The sequence below is a fragment of the Varroa destructor genome, unplaced genomic scaffold (genome assembly GCF_002443255.2).
Source record: "Varroa destructor unplaced genomic scaffold, Vdes_3.0 BEIS01000006.1, whole genome shotgun sequence".
In the NCBI taxonomy this organism is placed as follows: domain Eukaryota; kingdom Metazoa; phylum Arthropoda; class Arachnida; order Mesostigmata; family Varroidae; genus Varroa; species Varroa destructor.
Genome location: NW_019211459.1, coordinates 29,760,797 through 29,782,024, shown reverse-complemented (window position 1 = coordinate 29,782,024; position 21,228 = coordinate 29,760,797). Strand labels below are relative to the sequence as shown.

The 21,228-nt window shown below is 37.3% G+C and overlaps 1 protein-coding gene across 3 annotated transcripts in view; it reads left to right on the top strand.

Moving 5' to 3' along the window:
• Positions 1–21,228, top strand: part of LOC147755097 (uncharacterized) — a 121,109-nt gene that overhangs the window by 45,812 nt on the left and 54,069 nt on the right. Inside the window, exon 4 of one of the 3 annotated variants that reach the window (XR_015329962.1) lies at positions 19,408–20,463. The exons of the other annotated variants lie outside the window; for them this stretch is intronic. The gene's annotated coding sequence lies outside the window, so the exon portion shown is untranslated. Of the gene's footprint in view, positions 1–19,407; positions 20,464–21,228 lie in introns of those variants that run through there. 3 annotated transcript variants of the gene reach the window in all.

The following is a 21,228-nucleotide window of genomic DNA, read 5'->3' as shown; positions in this document are numbered from 1 at the left end:
ATATAAGATAACATGCAGACTAGACCATCAAACTGACACCGTAAGTTACTGGAGCTCTTTAGGATTGCTTTAGAATCGAGTCCCGCGAATTCAGTTGTAATGATTTGTGATTATTGTAAAAGATCCATTTATCATCACAAGTCGCGATTCTATGCAATATCGGGTCACTGTTGATATGTAAAGTTTAATATGTAAGGACGCCAAAAGAAAAGTGACTACTGTCGTTGATTCATTGCATTACCACCCTCTGTGGGCTTACTTTCCTTGTTGCTTTCCATAGTGACATTTGAATATTAATTACATTATACGGTAACTGAGCTCACGGTAAAGAAAAGGAAAGCAAACGTCTCCAACTGTGTGTTTTTAATCCTCACCCGAATCATTTTAAAGATCCCTTATTTATTTGATTGATACGAACAAACATAGTATTTTACATACACCAAACTGCTGAAACTCGTAATCAAGTGAGTCAGCCTCCATGACAGCTTTTAAAGCTTTTTTCTTATCCACCTTTCACAAAGGGTCTTCCATAAAATTCATTTTTGAGTTCAAAATTTCGCATCGTTATTTAGTACCTACTTTGAAATATGAAATTAACGTTTTTACTACTCCATGCTGATCATTTGACCACTCCATGACTTAATAGAATATCTATATATATTGAAAAGATCTTTACCCCTTAATCACTGTAGTAGAGTTGTATACCAAACATAAAATATAACGAACCATTTGTTTTAATCATATTTAAAACGGGCTCACATAGTGCTGCTTCAAATATTGCGTTTCAACTCTTTTAAAAATGAGCAGAAAAAGACTTTGTTATAGCCTAAGAAATCAGATAATTTTTAGTAAATCCTCGTCATCTCTGATGGGGGGCCACAGTAGGACTCTAAAACCATTCACACTTTTTCTCTTTGGATTTCTGGGGCTTATATTGCTGAACGTTGGCTACACAGGCATTTGGAAGAATATATAGGAATCATTCGCCGCTCTTCGATACGCAAATGTACAGACAACATTTGAGAAGTATGTGTTCTGTGAATACATTCTAAGGTCGTTTTAACCGTTTTACAGAACTGAACGGCGATAAAAATGTACAAGGATATTATATTTAAGTGAGTAAAGTCACAAGACCCTCACACTCAAGGATTCCAATAAAAAAGCAAATAAAGTGAAAACTTTTGAAGCTGCACTGTTAAGCAAAGAGCTGCAGCACTTCAGTTGGCTGGGGCCATTCGGTTTTGATCTAGGAATCCGATTCGAGAATAAACTCCAGCTGGCCACGATGGACCAACAGAGAAGGGAAGTCGAGAAAGAAATATCTGGATCGCCCACACAAAGTTAGAGATCTATATGTTTATAGGTTTACTAATCAAAAGAACGAAAAGTATGCGCACAGATCGGTGTCTGACGTGTTACCGGGACGCTGGGCCCTTTCTTGAAAAGAGAGATTGAACACTGGTAACGCACAGATTGCGAGAACTATGAGATGCAAGTTGCGTCGACACGTACATAAGGTCAAACCTTTCTAAGAGGAACCTCTCTATAGACTTTCTGTCGAAAATCTAAAGGTGGGTAACGTCGAACACTCTCCAAGGCATGGGTTACTTTAAATATAGAATTTTGCAGTTGACATCTCGACGAATCGGAAGCCTTACTGTTTATCTATTCGTAAGGCACTCACTACATGCATTCTCACTGTGATATTGCAATTGAAGGCGAGAACCGGCGGAAAACCATCTAAATTGAACTTACCCAGTCCCCAAGGACAGGATACGCATGGAAAAGCATTGGAACAAACACCTAACAAACTCACTTTAGATTCTGAGTCACCCTGCGAGATTATACTGTTTAAGACACCATTTTGAATAAAATACGATATCTGAAATTTCTACTTAACAGTTAGTATGCCTATTTTAATTCAATATTTTGACTCCAATTTGAACATTTTCATAGGCTTATTTTATAGTATATATGGATCAAATACTGAAGAGAAAGGGTGACTATGTGACTATGGTCTTTAATTATATTACTTGCTCTGGTCATTTCGAAACTTTAAGGGTGTATTTAAATGTAGGATATATAAAGCGATATTTTTAATGATCTACTGCTATAGAAATACTGTATGCTAACGTATTCATCTATGAAGTCACAATGTCACCAAAAATACACTAGATAGTGGGATGATGAACAATACTTGAGTATAATAATTGAATTTTTTATGCGTATGAAGCTTTTTACCTAAAGCCACGCGAGGTGGTGACTCACTTAATATCTGTAAAGAGAAAAAAGAAAAAGTTCTTTAATAATATACGTGCCTTTTTTTCTCAAAACCTGGTACTTCGGTACCATACTAAAGCTCATCGACGTCTCATTTCAGGGTATTTTTCCTTTTAGTATCTAACGAAACGAAACAAATGCCATTATAGTGGTTTCTTAAATTACTAGTAATTTATATCTTCTATAACGCTGTTGATAAAGTCAAATATACTCTCTATATATATATGAGGTGATGTCCGTTCGTATGTTTACATAGTCTACGAGGATGCCAGCGTGTCTGGTATGATCTTTGATTTTTGCTTCGTTTTATACACATCACATGATGATGTTTTCCTTAGAAAGGTCTCAAAATGCCCGCATGCAGTAAGGAATTGAGTAAGGAAATAGATTGACTCAAGACTATATCCCATAGGGCGACTTTAAAGTTTGGCGTAGGAATGGCATGTTATTCTGTTTACTAAGCTGCTATCGTTTCTTTCCAGATTTCATTGACGATATAAAATAATTGCATAGGATGATGTCCATTTGTAATAACATTCGCTAGGTGCTGGTATTTGCTACAACTGCATACATTTTTTGAGCGTCGTGGAGCAACTTGCCCAGAGTTTTTTGAAGTCACCATGCTTAGAAACCTAGGAGTCGAAATATCATGCTAACTTTGCTTTAACTTACACGTTTTGTGCAATCGGCATCGAGTTAACCAAAATAATTCTTAGAAATCCGTTTATAAAACGGTCGAAGGTTGACATACGATTTTATAGAAGGTCAATCAGAGCAAAATTGCCTCATGGCTTTCAAACGTAGAGTACATGGCACAAAAAAGGCACCTACTTCACAGATTCTTTATACATCAAATATGATTTTATATGTAAAAGAACTGAGCCGAAGACAGTTTTGTGAAGATAAACATAATCTTCTAATGATAAAGAAGTTTAGATGTTGCGGGAGAATTTTTAGACATACAACTTTTTTAAGCGGGCAATAACAAACTTGTAGGAAGCCCCACAGACTCAAATCAAAAACTGTTCTCAGATTATAGTTAAAGTTAGTTTAGTTTATGTAATTAGAATCGTATTATGAAACAATTTTGTGAATCCTTTAGAATGTATGATGTGCCAATATAGCAACAATAGTAATTATATTTTCAAGGCCGTCATCTTTTTGCACAAACATCAAACTGTCATGGAATATCATGTCCTGGAATACACAAAAAAAAGACCTATCGAAATTAGTCTCTCACGGTTTGTGGATCAGTGCTAGGAACCTCGAAATGGAATAAAGGAAAAGTTGCGATGCGTTAAAACGCCCTAGAGTAATAATTTCATTATGCAAAAACTGTGCGTATAGATTACCGACCGAGCAAAAATTATCAAAAGAAGCTAACAATGTATGGCTGTGCATTCCTAAATACGAAACTTAAATGTAATGAGCGCAAGTAAGACCGGTGGTATTGCGTTGAGTTTTACAACGCCATTTAACTTGTGCTCGACAGACTGCATGTTTTGGAGAAAGACCTTATAGCGCACAAGACACGGAAGGCAAGGAAGTCTCGCAGACGTCAACAAGCATATAAAGAGAAATGGCGCCTATATAACCCTCCAAATGATATATGAAATCAGTGATAGAGGAAGCAAAAAATCTTTAAACAAAACCACGCTACACCCGCAAGCGTCACATTTGATTTAGCGGATATGACGATTGCAATGAAGTTACCGAAGAGAAGTTGCCAATTTTTGTTTGGCTACGAAAGATTTACGCGGGTTCCATTGTTACTTCATAACAATACTGCAATTCCTTGCACGGTGCCAGTTGATGGAAGCTAGGACCCAGGAACTATCATTAGTTAAACAACTTCCATATAACAGATTCGCAGAGCGATGGTACATAGAAACCACTAGCCCTACAAAACGTGCTTAAGTCTACTTAAGAGGTTGAAAGGGCCATAACGAATCAAAAGAGCAGCCACACAGAAAACAAATGGCCTCAAGCGGTATTACCTCGTGGAGAGCAACAGCTGGACATCAGTTACAGTATCAGCGTTAGATAGAGGTAGCGCAAACACGAAATATATTCATGATGTTGCCGAGATAAAACAATATGAAGATCAGAACTGGAAACTGCCACAAAACGAGATAATGAAGGAGGGAAGCTAAAAAACCGAGATGGACGACACGAATCAATAATCACATAAAGGTGGAATCGAGCACCTATTGACATGATCGCCCATATCCTGCAGTATGCGGACAGTCGACTCACAGAAGCCGAATATGAAGTACTGAGCACCATTCAATAGTGTTGCGGAAATCCTACGACATCTGTAATCCTGTTTCAGCATTTGCTATTTCTTCGATAGTGCATATGATTGTCCCTCCGAAACGCCTTTGCTCCTGCAAATCTCCTACGCCGTTCAAAATTTAGCTGTGCGCGCAAATCTTATCAATCGCTTCGTTATACAATCACTGTTGTGACAGGATTAAAGCACTTATCGAAAGACTTAGTTGTGATTGGAGCACAATGCTAGAAGTTCTACTGTAAGGTTAGAGACACCAGTGGACAGATGAAGTATTGTATACTTTAAGTAACTTCAGTTACCGGGTAGTGAACGATACTTCACCTTTAATTTTTGTCCATTTAATGAGCACTCCAGTATGTATTCAACTGAATCTAACCAAAACGAAAGTTAGTTCCTAGCCAGAGACCATGAACTTAGAAAAGCGGAAGCAACTACGCATCATGTTCTGATCAGAATGGAAATCATAGCGACGGCAAATTAATAATAAAAGGATAGGACCCCCCGTCGAAAAAATCAGCGAAAATCTAGAAAGAAAAATCTTGCAATGTTATCGTACAATCAAAATTCGGATGTCGAGACACACGTCATTTTCCTCACAAAATGGTCCCGATCATAGGAAAGGCTGCCCTTATGGAAATAACGTGCCGTGGAATATCAAACACTCGAGGTGTAGAGCTCTATGGTATCAAACAAGGAATCTATACTCCGCTCGTCCCAATCAGAATGTCTACTACGCCCCCGCAAAGGCCAACTATAGACGCATATTTAAATAAGTATTGCTCTAAGTGAAAACCAGGAATTTCTGCTACAGCAATCCAAAAGATATTTGTTACAGACGTATCCCTACCTATGGCTCGGAAAGATAGAAGTACTTATAGGTCTTGCCACACAGACCGCGCGCTTCTGAAAGACCACTTAATAATATATTGACATTGCCTAATATTATCCTCCACAATGTCTTTTAAGTCTTAGGAGGATACAACATGGCAAGGCCGCTGGAGCAAAACTTAGGATTTGGTCTAGGTTATACAGCGGCTTTCAATGAATAAGTCCCCAAACCCAGATGTTTTACTAAACGAACGGTCTAGAGCTAGCAGTTGTGTTTGACGAAGCAGGTGTTGTATACAGATGCCTCATGCAACACCTGCTTGAGTACTGGAAGTATCAACAGGCATTTCAAGTTTCATCTATGCCAAAGGGGAGAAATTACCGAGTCTAATAACAGAGCCGAAGAGTAGTCAAGAAGCTAAAAATAAAATTCAGTTTTTTAATAAATCAACTTGTGCGATACATCCATTATAAAAAAGCATTGTGAAAAGAGCGACACGGATGGTGAGAAAAGCGGTCCTTTTCACCATTCCATTAAACGTTTTTAGATACTACTGGAAGAATACTTTCTTTAAGACCAAATTGAGTACCGCGTTCGCATTTGATATTGGCTTGCGAAGTTAAATATTTCAAGAGTTAGCATACCATGGAATCTTGATGGAGATTATAAATTTTCAAGACCGTACTACAAATCAAAATCTAAACCAACGGTTTTACCCAGGGAGATAATCTTAGTCCATTGTCATTGACGTTACTAGTTGCGAACCTCCCGCAACAAATAATAAACAGGTATAAACGATGTTATGTTTGCGGATGACTTTCTACAGTGGTAGTCAATTTCATTTGCAAAAGACGTTACCAAAATTTGTCTGAAAAAACACACGAAAGACTAAAGCAATTAGTTTACAGCGTTTCGGTCTGTTAGCAGAGGCAGATGTGCTTCGCTGAACTACATAAACGGTCAATACTTTTTCAACCAACTAATAGTTTGAAATCACAGACCTGATATGAAATTTTTACATAAAAACCGCAACTTTTACCACTTAGCAACGCAAGCCGGTATGACTCATCGCATTTTGTATCCTTATAACTTCAGTAATGTGAAAATCAGCCTAGGATAAAACTAGTATAAATTATTAAGTTATGAGTAGACCGAGTTTTTGAAATCAGATCATTATTAAGAATATAGGCACAATGACAATGAGCGGAATAAAGAGCTGCACTTTGGTGCTGAAATTGGTAAGTCGGTATGCTTGTACCAGCTCTCAGCCGAGTCAATTGAGAATTGCGGAATTTTTTTTTGCTAAGGGCGTCGCAAGCCCATGCAATTTTAAATAGTCGACGCACAACCTGTCAGTAATGTGCGCACCCTTGAATACTGTTTCAACAACTCAACATATGCAAAGGTTTGGTTAAAAAATCTTACGGTTTATTTTTTTACGTTAAAAAATGCATTTTACTGATGCAAATGACTAATAAAAACCAAGTTGTCAACTTAAAAAATTTTTACTCTGTCGCAAAAAATCCTTCCCGCAAATTTCAGCTACTCAGTAATTTGACGAGTTTATTTACAAGACACTTCAATTACTAATTTAACAACACGCTTTGATTATCCTACGACTCACTCGCCAATTCGTTTTAAGAGATTTCTTGTCACATTTCGCAAATTCCTGCAACTGTTACGCCTCTCGCGTCTATTATATTTTCATGTGTACTGAGTACCACTGTACTTCTGGTACAGTGTTTCCTGTATACGCAAATACCAATTCAGGCTGGTGACCTTTGTTCTCAGTTTAATTCAATAGTCGTAATTCACTTGAGTAGGTGCAACTCACAGAGAAAGTGGGTATGCAACAAAGTTAACATTGTACAACTCCTATATTCATACGCTCCCATATGCCAGTAACGCCGGAAGGACACAGTAGAGGTCGCATGGCTACAAAGCCGAGCGCGCGCACCTCACACCTTGCGTAATAATGTCCAAGCGCCTTCAGAACCAAAATCTTTGTGGCATTCCAGGCCGCAAATCGGTCAGAAACCTATATTAAAAACAGATTAAACTTGTAAATATACATATTTATTTATACATCCTTATTTCTATGTTTCAAATTTAAAACCACCATCTGAAGGAGTTAAATTGCGCACTAGCAGCAATATTTCTCTGTTAGGTACAGTTACTCAACACTGGATATCAACGATTCGAGTGGTCGTCAGTTCTGACATTACTGTAGTGTTCTAGTTGAACGCTTGGAAAAACGTTCAGATTTTAGTTTTTGGGCGAGATTTTTGCTGAGAGAAGGTTGAAACGTCTTGCGCCAGTGAATCAAATGGACGATCAAAAGGATAAAGGCCTTATTAGTAAATAGCGAGCCCCACTCTGTAAAATCGCACGTACGGTGACGTCTCCAACACGCCGGACTTACCGAAGAGAGCTGAATGTGCAGCATACGCCGATGACCTAATCTTGCTGGTCACTGTTCGAAAAAAATGACGTATTCAAGGATAAAGCATATCGTGTACTAGCCAGACAAAGGGCCTGAATGGAAGAGTATTGTCTCGGGATCGGACCACAGAACTCACATACACAGCTACTACGGAAAACACAAATTTGGGATAAGCAGCAAAAAAGGCTATGAAGAGGGCTTTGAATCTTTTAAGGTTAATGTATAGGGTAAAAATCATCGAAAAATGTGAGACGCCTATTTGCGAGGATTGTTGAGTCTGTAACACACTACGTTGCTTTGTCTTGGCTAACATGGCCCTTGACAGCGAAAGAAGACGGAGGGTTCAACACTTCTCGCAAAAAGAGTAGTAATCAGAGTAGTTCAAACGTACCTAGCGGTCTCCAGGGAAGCTATCTTAGTTTGTCAAAATACCGTCATGGAATGTAATGCTTAAGCAAAAAGCCCAGCGCTACCTTAACGAGGAATGGAACCTTACAGCACGGAAGATCACCCTGCAAAACAGACAAGAGTGATAGACGCACTATACATATCGAAATCGACTTCAGGCATGGGCAGGTCTCCTGGTTTTGAGAATTTTCAGGTACGGAAAACGGAAAACTCACGTATGTCGTAAACTAAGTGGTGATCAAACATGCCCGGTTTCAGACATAATGGCGAAAATTTGCAAAACCCAGGTGGTTCCGTGTGTCTCCTGCGTTTCTAGAAAAGGAGATGTGGGTGAGCATACAACCTACTACGCAGCATTAAACATGATGTAAAAAGATCTGGCGCATCACAGGAACTCATATGGATGGTAGTCAAAAAAGATGTAGAAATCATGGTGAAGTCATAAAGATTATGGGTAGTTAACTTGGTCTCTTTCGACGGTACCATGCGAGGGAAAGGGGAGCTACAGCGTGAAGGACGACAGCAAGTCGGAAGATCTTGTACGGACCCTAAGGCAAAAGCAATGTAGACGGTACTTCGCCTACTCACTCCCGCCTTGCAAGTTTTAAAGTAATCGTATTACTTTAATCATAAAACTTATCGTATAAGTTTTCCGAGCTTTACATGGGTTTCCCAGAAGATCGCGACTAGTGGCTAGCCATTTTTTACGCTATGGGACCCCCAATCGTAGTAAAGGTTGAGTGCCTTTTGAGCTTAATGATAGTCCCATACTTGGATCCGACAATAGACTTTTAGGGGAAACATGTCCGGGTGCGCCAGAAAATGCCTTACCAAATTTCCTGTAACTCGTAATAAAGGGTGCTAAAGATACATCAAAGTAAGCCAAAATTATAATACGCTTCCGGCTAACTGGGAGGCTTACTAGTGCTTAAAACACAACTGGGGATCAATGTAATTTACAATAGATAATCGCAGAGTGAAGCAAAAATTTCCTGCCAATTTATTTTCCCAGTTGGAAAGTCTACACTGAGATTCTTTTTACTTGTACTTTAGTACATTCTTTCTACCTAGCAGACGTAAGATGAAGACCCGCAAATTTTCAAGGCAATTCACTCCACTTTCTTCACGTTAACTTAATGTGAATAAAGAATGCTTACAAGCAGTTATAGTGTTATGTCTATTGCAGAGGCATGCTAAAGAATCGTCCACGCTTACATTTTGTGGGCAGCGGCTACTGATAACTGATGGCATCGAGTGCAGTCATATTCTGGATAACACTGTGTGTTTATATGTGTATGTATGTTGTCTGCAATGATGAGTGTGGTATTCGTTTCTTGTTGTGGGCATGCGTGTATTTCTATTTCACCGATTACGATCAGTTTGTCTCTTGCTTCTGCTTTCTATTGTGAGTTGCCATGAATTTAAATAGTATCTCTGAATGCTTGAATTGAGAAGATTTTGTGTACTGAATGTTAAACCTATATCTATAGAGCAGTGTGGCGCGACGTTGTAGTCTTACTGTATAACCCTTTATGGCTTTATTGCTGCGAAAAACGGCTAGTAAATGTCTATGATCGGTATATTCTTTTATCGTGGACGTAGCGATAATACTGCTGACGAACAGATATCAAGATTTTGGAGCTTAAAATGGCTAATCTTGATCCTTGTTAAAACTCGACTCGTCCGTACCTTCTTAGTTCCATTTGAAAACTTATGCATATTTCAGCCTCAACTTCGTACTAGTATTTCTTTGTAGCAACTGAGATAAAAAGTTTCAGACTATAATAAGTCAATAAAAGCTTCCATGCTAAAAAATCCTATACCTTTCAAGAGTGAATCAGCATTTTGGTAGTGGCAAGTTATCGAGTGGACGTCATATCATTTAATGATTTTATAGTAGTTAAGGAACATCGTTGAAGGCTAATAATAATCTCCTTGGATGTCGCTAACAAGGCATGTATTGCTGAGATAATGAAACCAAGAGACTTAGTTATTCCCCTCAGAAACGCGCTTTTCAATAAACAGTAATTTTATTATTTCTTTATCTACTTGCCAGAACCCTACGAACACGGGGTTGTCCGCTTCGAAGGTGGTTCCGCAAACAACAATGCCATAAGTATATGCGGTAACAGCAGGAAAGTCGATGTTATAATCTGAGCCCAAAAGCATTATTTTCATTAAAACAAAGGACGCTTTACTAAAAAAATAATCCCTTCAGCATGTTGATTATAAATTGTTAACTAGATTGGTTATCAGCCACAAGTTATTATTGAGCTCCCGTGTTACGTTTACGGTTGCGAAAAAAAATATCTGGCATTTAATTTCGTTAAAATATCTTCTGGTGGTAGCAGTGGATAATAATGATCTTTAAGAATATTCCAAAAATTTTCAAACTGGCGTTTAAGCCGACTTAATGGTCTTTTACAGAAGTTAATTGCTCCATATTTTTTGTTCACTAAAAAAATTAGTGCTATTCAGTTGAAACGAGTAGCATGGGTAGGAACACTGCAGTTAATTAACCTATCGATTTCCCTTAGCTTGAGTAATACAGAGTAAAAAACATTTGTTTAAACGTTTGGATGAGCCTTGCCTTTATATTATACAGCGTGCTAACTTTAAAGGACTGAATGAAATTCAATAGCAAAAGTTTGCTTGGAACATTAACAGCATCCAACCCCATCCAAGTTCCGTATCTTCGAAAACCATCTGAACCTCGGGAACACTACTGTAATTCATCTTGAACAATACTGGGTTGGCTAAATTTCTATGCTAACTTAGACCGATCGTTCATGAAGAACTGATAAAACCAATGGTTGTTAAACTTATCAACAAGACGGACGGTGGAGCCGCTTCAGATTTCTTTCTGCATAGAATTCTTCATAAAATTTCTTAGTTTAGAAGTCTCACCTTTTAGCATCGTAAATCGCCGTTTGTAAAACAAATTTTTAGTGAGTCACAAGACCTTTTTTTCTAATCGAAAACTTTTATAATAAGCTACTTACGGTTATTGAATGCACGATCTTTGACTTCACTTGCACAGCTTACTGACGTCGCGAATAGACAGCTGAAGACCAGCAGAGGATTCAATATTACTCCAACTATAAGTACAACTCTAATACTCAGTAATAGAGAAATACCTATTGTATTCACAAGCAGATCACAGAAAACCAAGTCAACAACAAGTGCATCACCGACTTGAAGCCCGTTAATATTCTGCACTAAATTTAGGAACTTCTCTGGAGTGGCGAAAGGTTGTCAGCCCAGCATAACAAAGCACGACAGTTTTTTGAAGAAAGATCTATGATGATTTGTCACAACTATATGATTAATACTTACATTGCCGAAGACAGAAGAGTACCTTTTTTAGTAACCTGGCGGTTAGAAGATGTTAAACATTTTTCACAAGAAAATTTACCGAAAATATTTACGAGTTGCTGTACAACAAATACTTGAAATACAAGAACTTGAAGGAGCGATCTCATCAAGAACATCAAATAGAATGCTGCCCTAAGCAAAATAACTGGCGTAAAAACTAGGAATATACCTTGCAAAGTTAGATTCTTTCCTCTCTTATAAATGAAATGCTTGGATATCATCGTTACTGTGGTTCTTTGTCGTTGTCAAAAATAAGATAAATTTTGATCGCATAAATATCTCAACGCTGTCGTACTTAAATCAGAGATAGTGTAACTAACGTGATCAGCGTTGTTCAGTCACATCTCACTTTCGACAACAACACCAAATTTAGACGACTCATCGAAATCTTAACTTGATATGGTTTTCCGAGATCAGTATCATCAAAAATGACAGAGAAATTATGAACAGTGGGGAGAATATTCTAAGTTGTCCTATATTATTAGAGTTAAATGGGTTAATAATAATAATAATAACACGGAAAAAATTTCTGCGCAACGTGGAGACAAGCCTTTTTTCCATCATTTTGGGCCTACTATAAATGGCTTCACTTGTTGTCCACTTATAAATAACAGTCTCCACAGACATCACGGATAGGCTGAGCCATCTGATTTACTCTTGCATTTGACAGATAATACAAATCTTTCGTCTTTTCACCACCGTTTGGGCCATTACGTAGTAGAATTGCGTAATTGCCAACGTCAAACTCTGTCGACTAATTGACTGAGGCCCTGAAGACTAAAGTAGCATGGGCTCCGACCGAAGTAACCAATAATTTGGCAATCTGACTTCCGAGGCTCTCATATAATTCGGATAAAAAGGATGCGTTTAATATTTTTTGTTAGAATATCTTTGAGCGATAAAAGGAAGGCGTGATGGATTGCCCAAAAATTTAACCAACTCTGGTGGCTCCGTGGGCTTCTTTAAGCCAGCTTCGATTTCGCAGGAACTTTTTCAGAAGCTTTTCTTCTGAGTTGTATTTACTTATCGTTTTGCTGAACAGCAACAGCTCATAATGTATGATTCCTTTTAAGTCTTATCAAACACGTACCGTTATCTTCCTTGGCATCGATGCTTTGCCACAACTTGCGGAGCCTATCTATGGCCATAATATTTTTGCATGTGATTGTGGCGTCTGTGTATATCCCCTTTTCATCACCCACTCTAAAAATGGCTGGACTTCATTGTGTTTTCTTAGGGTTACACAGATAGAAATACGACTGAGTAGATTACTTTGCACCCAAACGAATACGCAGCTTTGTTCAAATGGTTTACAATTATTTGGTGGTTGATGTTCAGTCCGTCAGCCGTGCTTAACTTTCATAAGGATTTCATGAACTTGTTTGTCGACCACTGCAAAGAACATACTCAACGTAGTAATCTTCGGAACGGAATGTTTTTCAACAATGCATTTTGATCATGAACGCATTTTTTTTTATATACATCGACAGCATCTGTGATTAACTCGTAACAAAATATGCGGATATTCAAAGCGCTTCATCTTAATACTGAATAAGTGCATTCTAACAATTTACAGCAAATCTACTAACGTCAAATGGTGGATTTCAAACGGCACAAATAGCGACCCGTGACTAGAAGTATGTAACTTTAAAGCCATCTAGACTATCTAATATTCCGGAATCACAAGTCTGATATAACATAAAAATCGGCAACTTCGACTACTAAAAGAGGGCAAGCCGTTAAGATTTGGCATCCTTTCAACTTTGCTAATGTGAAAATCGGTCTAGGAGAAAATTAGTAAGTTCTGAATACCTTGAATTTAGGGAATGAAATTATCATTAAGAGTATAGACACAATCACTGCGAATGGAACTGCAGAAGCTTTTTTCGTTAAGAGCGTCGCAAGTACTATGCAGTTATAAATCATCAACATACAATTTATGGGCAGTGATTGCAAATCAAATATAAACTCGCGTATATATATAAAATAATATCTATAATAAATAATAATGGGATCCGTAGGTTCAGTCTGACGAATTAGTGAGATAGAATTTCACTAATTCATCAGACTGAATAGGCAACAACTAATGGTAAAAACACGGCATATAGTACTTGACATGCTTCTCGGGGGTTTCGGCGATGGCAAAAAGTGAGTTTTGTTAGAACGGAGAATTCTGTCATTGGGCTCAGCTCCCCGTTTACTCTGACTTTAAACTATCTGCAACTGAGATAACTATACAGCCAGTTTTAATATAGCTCATAATCAATTCCTAGATTTTAGATTAGCAATAAATGGGCAACTCTATGAAGTACCGATCGAAATGATGCTTGTTGTTGGTGTATACCGCACAGTTCTACATCATACGAAATAACTGCGTTTAAATATATTGCTCTAGTGAAACCGCATTGCTTGTCAGACACGATTTACAATCCAACCTCAGCTTTATTGTAAACTGAAATGTTTAACTCAGCGAAAAAGATTTTGAAATCTCAACCTTTTTTGACTTGATTTGGTGCGAAATTGCTTGTTATTATACCCAAAAGGCTTCTTTGTGTGCAAAAAAAAGAAAGAAGGTTTTACCGGAAATTTGACTTTAGTTGACATCCCTCTGAGCGAGACGTATGTACCAATAGAGGGATTGCCACTGATCAACTGAACCCGAGTTAATAATATGATTTTGTTCTATAGGGTTACCTTTTTTATTAGTATGAAGGTAGAAGAGAGATAATATAAATATTATACCGAACTTTGCGAAAAGAAGCTAGAGGTCCACTAGGCTCTCACTACGGAAACCAAATGTATTGCTAAAAAAAGAAGATATACATATATAATCCAGAACGCTACCTTATAATGGTGCTACATTTAGTTGCACGTTTTTTGTTTTCCAATGTCTTGTATTTGATTAGGTTTTACTACTAGAAGCAGCAAGGAACTGTCGGCTCAAAAATACTGGAAAGGAGATTTTGAACTCAAATTCAAGATAGAAATTTTGAAAACTGAGTGTCGTGGAAAACTTCCTCAGGCATTGAATAATGTAAAGTTGAGAGCAATGGTAGCAGCCGACCCATAATAATATAATGAATGGGTGTTGGCGCTCAGGCTTTGTGTATGTGAAAATACTATACTAGTTTACTTCGAGCAAGTCAATGAGTTAACAAAAATATATTATTCATTAAACATCACAAAGTATGAATGAAGATCAGAAAAAAAAACAAAGACCAGAAGATCTCACGTGACAATTGCGCCGAAATGTGACTTGTGGCGAAAATTGACCTTTTACGATAACTAAAGACGGCTACACCAGTAAATGCACGCAATTGAGTTAGCGAAATATCATGCTCGGCAGCTTTGTAGCATAGTAGATGTTATCCACTACAACGCTATGGTTTGTCTATTGCGGCTGAAGTGAACTATTTACAATAGGGATAATGATAAAATTCTACATGAAGTAGCCATGATTTGCAAACAGAGAGAAATTACTCCCATTGCAAGACGATGCTGGACTTCACATTGCAAAAATTTCGATGGAAAATATGCAGCAGTTACTCTTTGTCGTTAACCCCCACTCGCCATATGTTGCTCCCACAAATTATCGGTTTAGTTGAAATATTTATTCGATCTGGATAATTATTCGAAATTTTTTAAACTCTCGGATTTCTACAGCGAAATTCCTATAAAAAAAAAAGATAGGAAAATCAAGCCTGTAAAAAAGTTTGAAAGGTTAAGATTAAAAAATAAAATAAATCCACAATAATTTCTATGTCAAAAATTCGATGGAACGAGCGCTTAGCAACTAATCATGTTATCTCGTTCGAAAGACGAGCCTTTGTATAAAAAAAAAGAACGGTCATTGCAAATGATGGCGTTGGTCTGACCTAAGCAAGGTAATCGAGAATCCTCAGTTAAAACTATGAAAATGATATCTCAGAGAAAATTAAGGGCATGGCAGTATCAGCGAGCTAGTCTTTCAACAAAAGAAATTCGAGCATCTAAATGTGACTAGTGCTAAAGTGGTTAAAACGTACGAGCGATCCAACCTGATCAGGTTGGTTCATAGCAAATCGTACTGCTTTGGGCTAGGATGAACAAGGGGTCTTGTCAGTAATGCATAAAAATAGGTCGTAAACAGCTATGTCCCGTGAAATGCATGAACATATTCAAAGTAGTGTGCGCAGAGGCTCCTAATGCTAAAACCTTACGAACGTCTTCGGTCCGTTAATAGATGTTATATCCAACATTAACGTGAGGGCTACGATCGTGGATAGGCATAAATGGAATTAACGTATTTAACCCTATCAGTATAGAAAATTATAAACCTTAATATCACTTGAGCTGTTAGTCTCGCTATTTTTAGAAATTATATAACAATTTTGGTAGAACCATTCGTTTGGTGCTTGCAACGCATGGGACAGTGCTTAATGACGCACGAGGAACCTATATAAGGTTAATAACATTTTTCCTTAGTAGTTTATATACTACAGTGTAATTGTAATAGAATTTATGAAATGAAATAAATGAAATGCTGACTCATTTATAAAAGCACGCATCGAATCATGAACATGATAGATCATCGAACGGAGAAATTGCTGGACCATGTTGGGTACATGTCGAGGGCATAGACCATTGCACCGTCGGGATCGGCAGTCGTCATGGTAGCCAAAGATCTAAGACAAAATGATGAAATTTGTGAACTATACAGCGTGAATCACAGCGTGGCGGTTAGCGTTGCCGTTATCCTTCCATATAGAATTCATCATCGCTCTGGTTGAGGGGAAGTCCGGGTCTATGTCGCTCATTTTTAGTTCGTATTAGAAAATGAATTGCTGGTAAACCTCTTTCTTAAGTAGTTCGAGCCGTCCCCCGAGTTCCTCGGCAAGTAGTAATGTGCTGGCGAATAAGTAGACAAATCGCATATACACTTCGCTGAAATGTAGAGTGGACGTGTTTTATACAAACCAGCTTCTCACGGTCGAAGTCACAGAATTAACTGGCCTTGAAATGTTTCAGGGTTGGTGGCTGTTCAATGTACAAAAAGTTACTTTTATATCAAAAAATACCAGGGTAGTTTAGTCAAATCCTCTATCCTTGTACCTGACACCAATACCTGTTGTGCCGTTCGGACAATTAAAGTTTCGAATGCTTTCCCATTGGTTGGTACTTTTATTCTTGATCAAAAAAAAGCAACGTGCTAAGTTGCATTGCCGCCAAACTGCGGTAAGTCTTATCCAGCAAGCGGACCTTCGTTTCTGTCACTGATTCCTAGGCCCAGCTTGTCGACGTGTTCCTTACAGGTAGTCAGTGTTGGTTAGATATAATATTGGCTCAAATTCTATAAGACAATTGCTGGCGTATAAAAGAGATTTCACTTACGTAGGCAGAAGCTGCTTAATGTTTGTAGTGCCTTGTGACGGTTCCCACGGGCGCTCTACTTGACTACAAACCTGGAAAAGTTTCGTTTGGAATATCACTTGTCAAAAAATATGCTCATGATCTAATTATGCGTGCGGTTCGCAGAAATCATGAAAATATCAGCAATGTTGAACGCTCAATTGTTGTCAAACTGTTGTTTGTGTCAGTAGATGTTAGTGTTTCTATAATAAGGAAAAAGATTAATATACAGCCGTCATCAAATGCTTGTACTTAAAAGGCAATATGTCCACTCCAGTTGAAACAAGTACAAATTCTCTTGACAAAGATTCGGCACCATCGTTTGTCGCCGTAAAATTTTTGGACAACTGAATTTAAACGTATTCGTGCCATCCTGGTCGACAATGAGCGTACGGGAAATTACAATCACTATTGATAACATTGGAAAAGTTCAGCAAATAGTGCTGGACGATAGTCGAATTAAATAGAAAAGCACAGACTATGCGCAACTTGGAGGAGCGTCATGTACTGGTTAAAAATTTGGGCATGCCAAAGCCAATAGCGTATTAGATTCCGTATTTACTCACTCAAGATCAACAAAGCATTCAAATGAATGTTTATTGAAAGTCTTGCTGAAGCACCATAAGTGAAATAAGTTTTGGCGTCGGTTAATAACCGTAAGTGAAAAATACACTGTTGAACCCAAAGCACAATCAAAACAGTCGACTGACTGCGAAAGCCAAATCCACTTCAAACAAGGCGAAGGCTGTCTAATTGTCCGGAAAAGAAATGGAAGCTGTTATTTGGAATAATCACAAAGTGGCTTTAATTGACTATTATGAAAAAGGAAAAGCAATAACGGACGAATGCTACGTGTTGTGACTTCACAAGTTGAAGACAGAAATTGTGGAACGGTCGTGTTTAAAGCGAAAACAATGTATACATTAGTAATCGTCATGGCAAAGGTTAAAAAAGAAGTTCTGATTGATCTATCACCTACCGTATTTACTACTTCTAGCCCTTCATCCATTCAACTTCGCCTTACAAATCTAAGTCTGAAATAATATAAACTTAGTTAACAAATCATAAAAGCACAGAAAAATACGATCTACTACTGTGCAAGATTTTATTTACGATAGTTTATTCATGATTAGTTCTCTCTCCCGATTTGTCGCCTGTTGTTGGCAGAATGTTATATACCAATAGAAATCATCAGCCTTCCTCAACAAATTTGTCGTCATGATTTTGTTCAAATGAAGAATTTTTATTTCAACGTCTTCCCTCCAAAATGAAAAATACTGGATTTAAATACGCTTATTTAAGCAATATTAAGTCACAACATACGGATTACAGCGCAGCAATTATAGATGAAATTTACTGAAGTACAAAAAGATTATAGACTATTTTTGACAAACTCATCCTAGACACGCATGCATTCAGAACATATTAACAAAAACATCTAAACTTTACTAAAAATTGTTAAACCAAATTAACAGGCGTTACAAAAACTAAAAGCTTCAGAAGTTTTTTTTTCTGAGTATTATTCCTGATTTTCCTGAAGTTACTTCTTAATATGTTTTAATTTACTGTGTTCCTCCATCGGTCTCGATTTGAAATATATTCTCAAGGGTTTGACTACTTTTCTTCGTTTCTGGTGTTCTTCTTCATATTTTGGTGCTCTATTCTTAAACGTGATTTAGTAAAAACTACTCAGTAAAACGTTCAAATAGTTAGTAGTAATAAGTAACTGTCAAAACGCTTTGCTGACATGGACGACTAACATAACCAGTACGATCAGAGAAAATAAAATATTTTTAGAAAAAGGCAGTTGTTGAAAAATGAAATTCTGAACCATAGACAAAATTTTGTTTTTTTCAAATCTTTTCCGCTTCGGCGAACTCTACTAAAATTAGTTTTCTTTGAAAGTTGACCACCATTCTAAGGAACTTAATATGCACATATTTTCATATAAATAACCGTTTTAAAGATATCAAAGAAAAAATCAATTTCAAGGAAACATTAAAAAATTTATATGTAGGAAAGCTGAAGATTTTCGAAACAAATTCTGCCACTTCGATAGTATTAGCTATGCAAAAAAAAAGTGCTCAGTTAAGTCAAAATTTCAGATTTTTTACATTGTTTGGCTATCTTTTTTGTGAGAACAAGTGCGAAAAATCGCTTGTTTAGTTTAATGTTTAATTTAACCTACCCTACTTTGAAAGGCAGCTAGAGTTGGTTTTGCAAAACTTATCTATATTTTTTCAATAGACCTATAGAACGGGCATGGTAACCCAAGCTTTTTTTCGTCCCCTTTGCGATGATAATTTTTGGTATTTTATTTTCTTAGTTTTTAATTCTTGGTAATCGTTTTTGAAATTTAAATCAGCGTAGCTACATGCTTGTTGTTTACAGTTACCGTGGAAACACATACGGAAGGACATGCATGAGCTACACGTACCGCGCGCCTCACTTGGAATGCTCACCTTAGTACACTCCTTTTGTGAGTGACTCTAATCGAACTTGAAAGAGCCCAAAACGTCAGTCGCAGGCTAGTATATAGATGCAGAGCATAAACGACAATAGGAATGCTTAGAAAATATCAGAAGCGCTAGTAGCCTATATAAGTCAGTGTACTATTATGGTGAATACTCCGCTAGTGCTAAGTTCCAATCTCTTGCGAACGTATATAAGCAATATTTTGTGTTCCCGCGTCTTCTGTTTTAGTATCACTCATTGGTATAACATTTATTTTACCTTAATAATTTGAATATTGTGACGATGTTCCTCGTTAGAAAATAGGTTGAACTGCGAAAAAGAGAACGATGCATGAGTTAAACAGAGCCTGAAGTGCATCGTTGGTTTAGGCAGGCCCAAAAACATTGAACGCAGCAATATTATTAACAAGTAATTTTTGCACGTAATAATTTATAAGAGATATATGGCTCAGATTTCTGGGCTAAATGAAAAATTTTAAAACAATCCTGCTTTTTTTTTTAGTGCACTGCAATGCATAAAGCTAACTTTTCTTCTACACCACAAATATTTCTGTTGTTCAAGTCTGATCAATTGATAATATACTTTAAATCTTTCCAGGTAGAGTGCGTAAACAACTGCTACGTAATAGATAGATAAACTATATCACAAAAACAGTGCGCAAACATATTTCAGACTAACAAAACTTATTTACAGACTTTTGAGCGCAATGAATTTCAAACCAATGAGGTACAGTGTCAACTTTTGTAAAAGTTTCTTATGGACTCAATGGTTTCTACATAAGGAATAAACTAAAGCGTGTTAAGGCTGTATAGATCCTTTCTAATCGTTTTTTCGGAAATACGGACCATTTATAACCGAAACAAACAAGAAAGTATGATGTTAGGTAGTACTATGTTTGTTTTATATATATATATATATATATATATCCCTAAGAGCAAACTTTGTCTACGATAAATTATATCTGTAACAGGATTGGGGTGGTATATACCACAAAATTCGTACGATTTACGTAGTAAATCGTACGAATTTTGTAAAGTACTATACGTTGGACGAGTCAAATGTCCGTAGAACGTCGGCACTCATGTAGCTAGATCACGAGAGAAGCTTGCCTTGGTGCCTGACATATTAATCTCAAAATAACGGAATCCCTAAGTGGAACCTTTGTACATGACTCACATCCTGGCGCACCCCAGTACGACCCAATGGCAAACGAAAGCAGATAAGTTTCGAGTAGCATCGAATAATCCAGCTGCGGAGAGCACATTTTAAGGTGCAAATAATTAGAGGCACCTATCAATTAAATTACTGAAACTTTTATACGAAGAACATTGCGTAGCATAGATATGAAACCAATTCATTGTCTGAGCTTTAAAACAAAAACAATAACTTTCAATCTAACTTAGAACGCATTCCTTTAAAACATAGCTGAATAGTTTTGCTATACGCCAGCATTTTGAGAATAATTAACGTATTTATGGTGATATTATATGCAGTTAGTAATAGCTCAGTAGAAATCGTAACTAACCATAGAATATATCCTAGGCTTTCGGTGAGCTTGACATATTCAATACATTAAGCATATCCGTCAGGGTTTCATAGAGGTACGGCGTGTGAGCATCATCATTGTATTAGGTAAATGACCTTAATAAGACGTCAAAACCGGATTGTTGTTACTTCACTTTGTTTAATTTGACTTCTCTTCATTATTGCAGATATGAGGAATCTTCCACAGAAGGT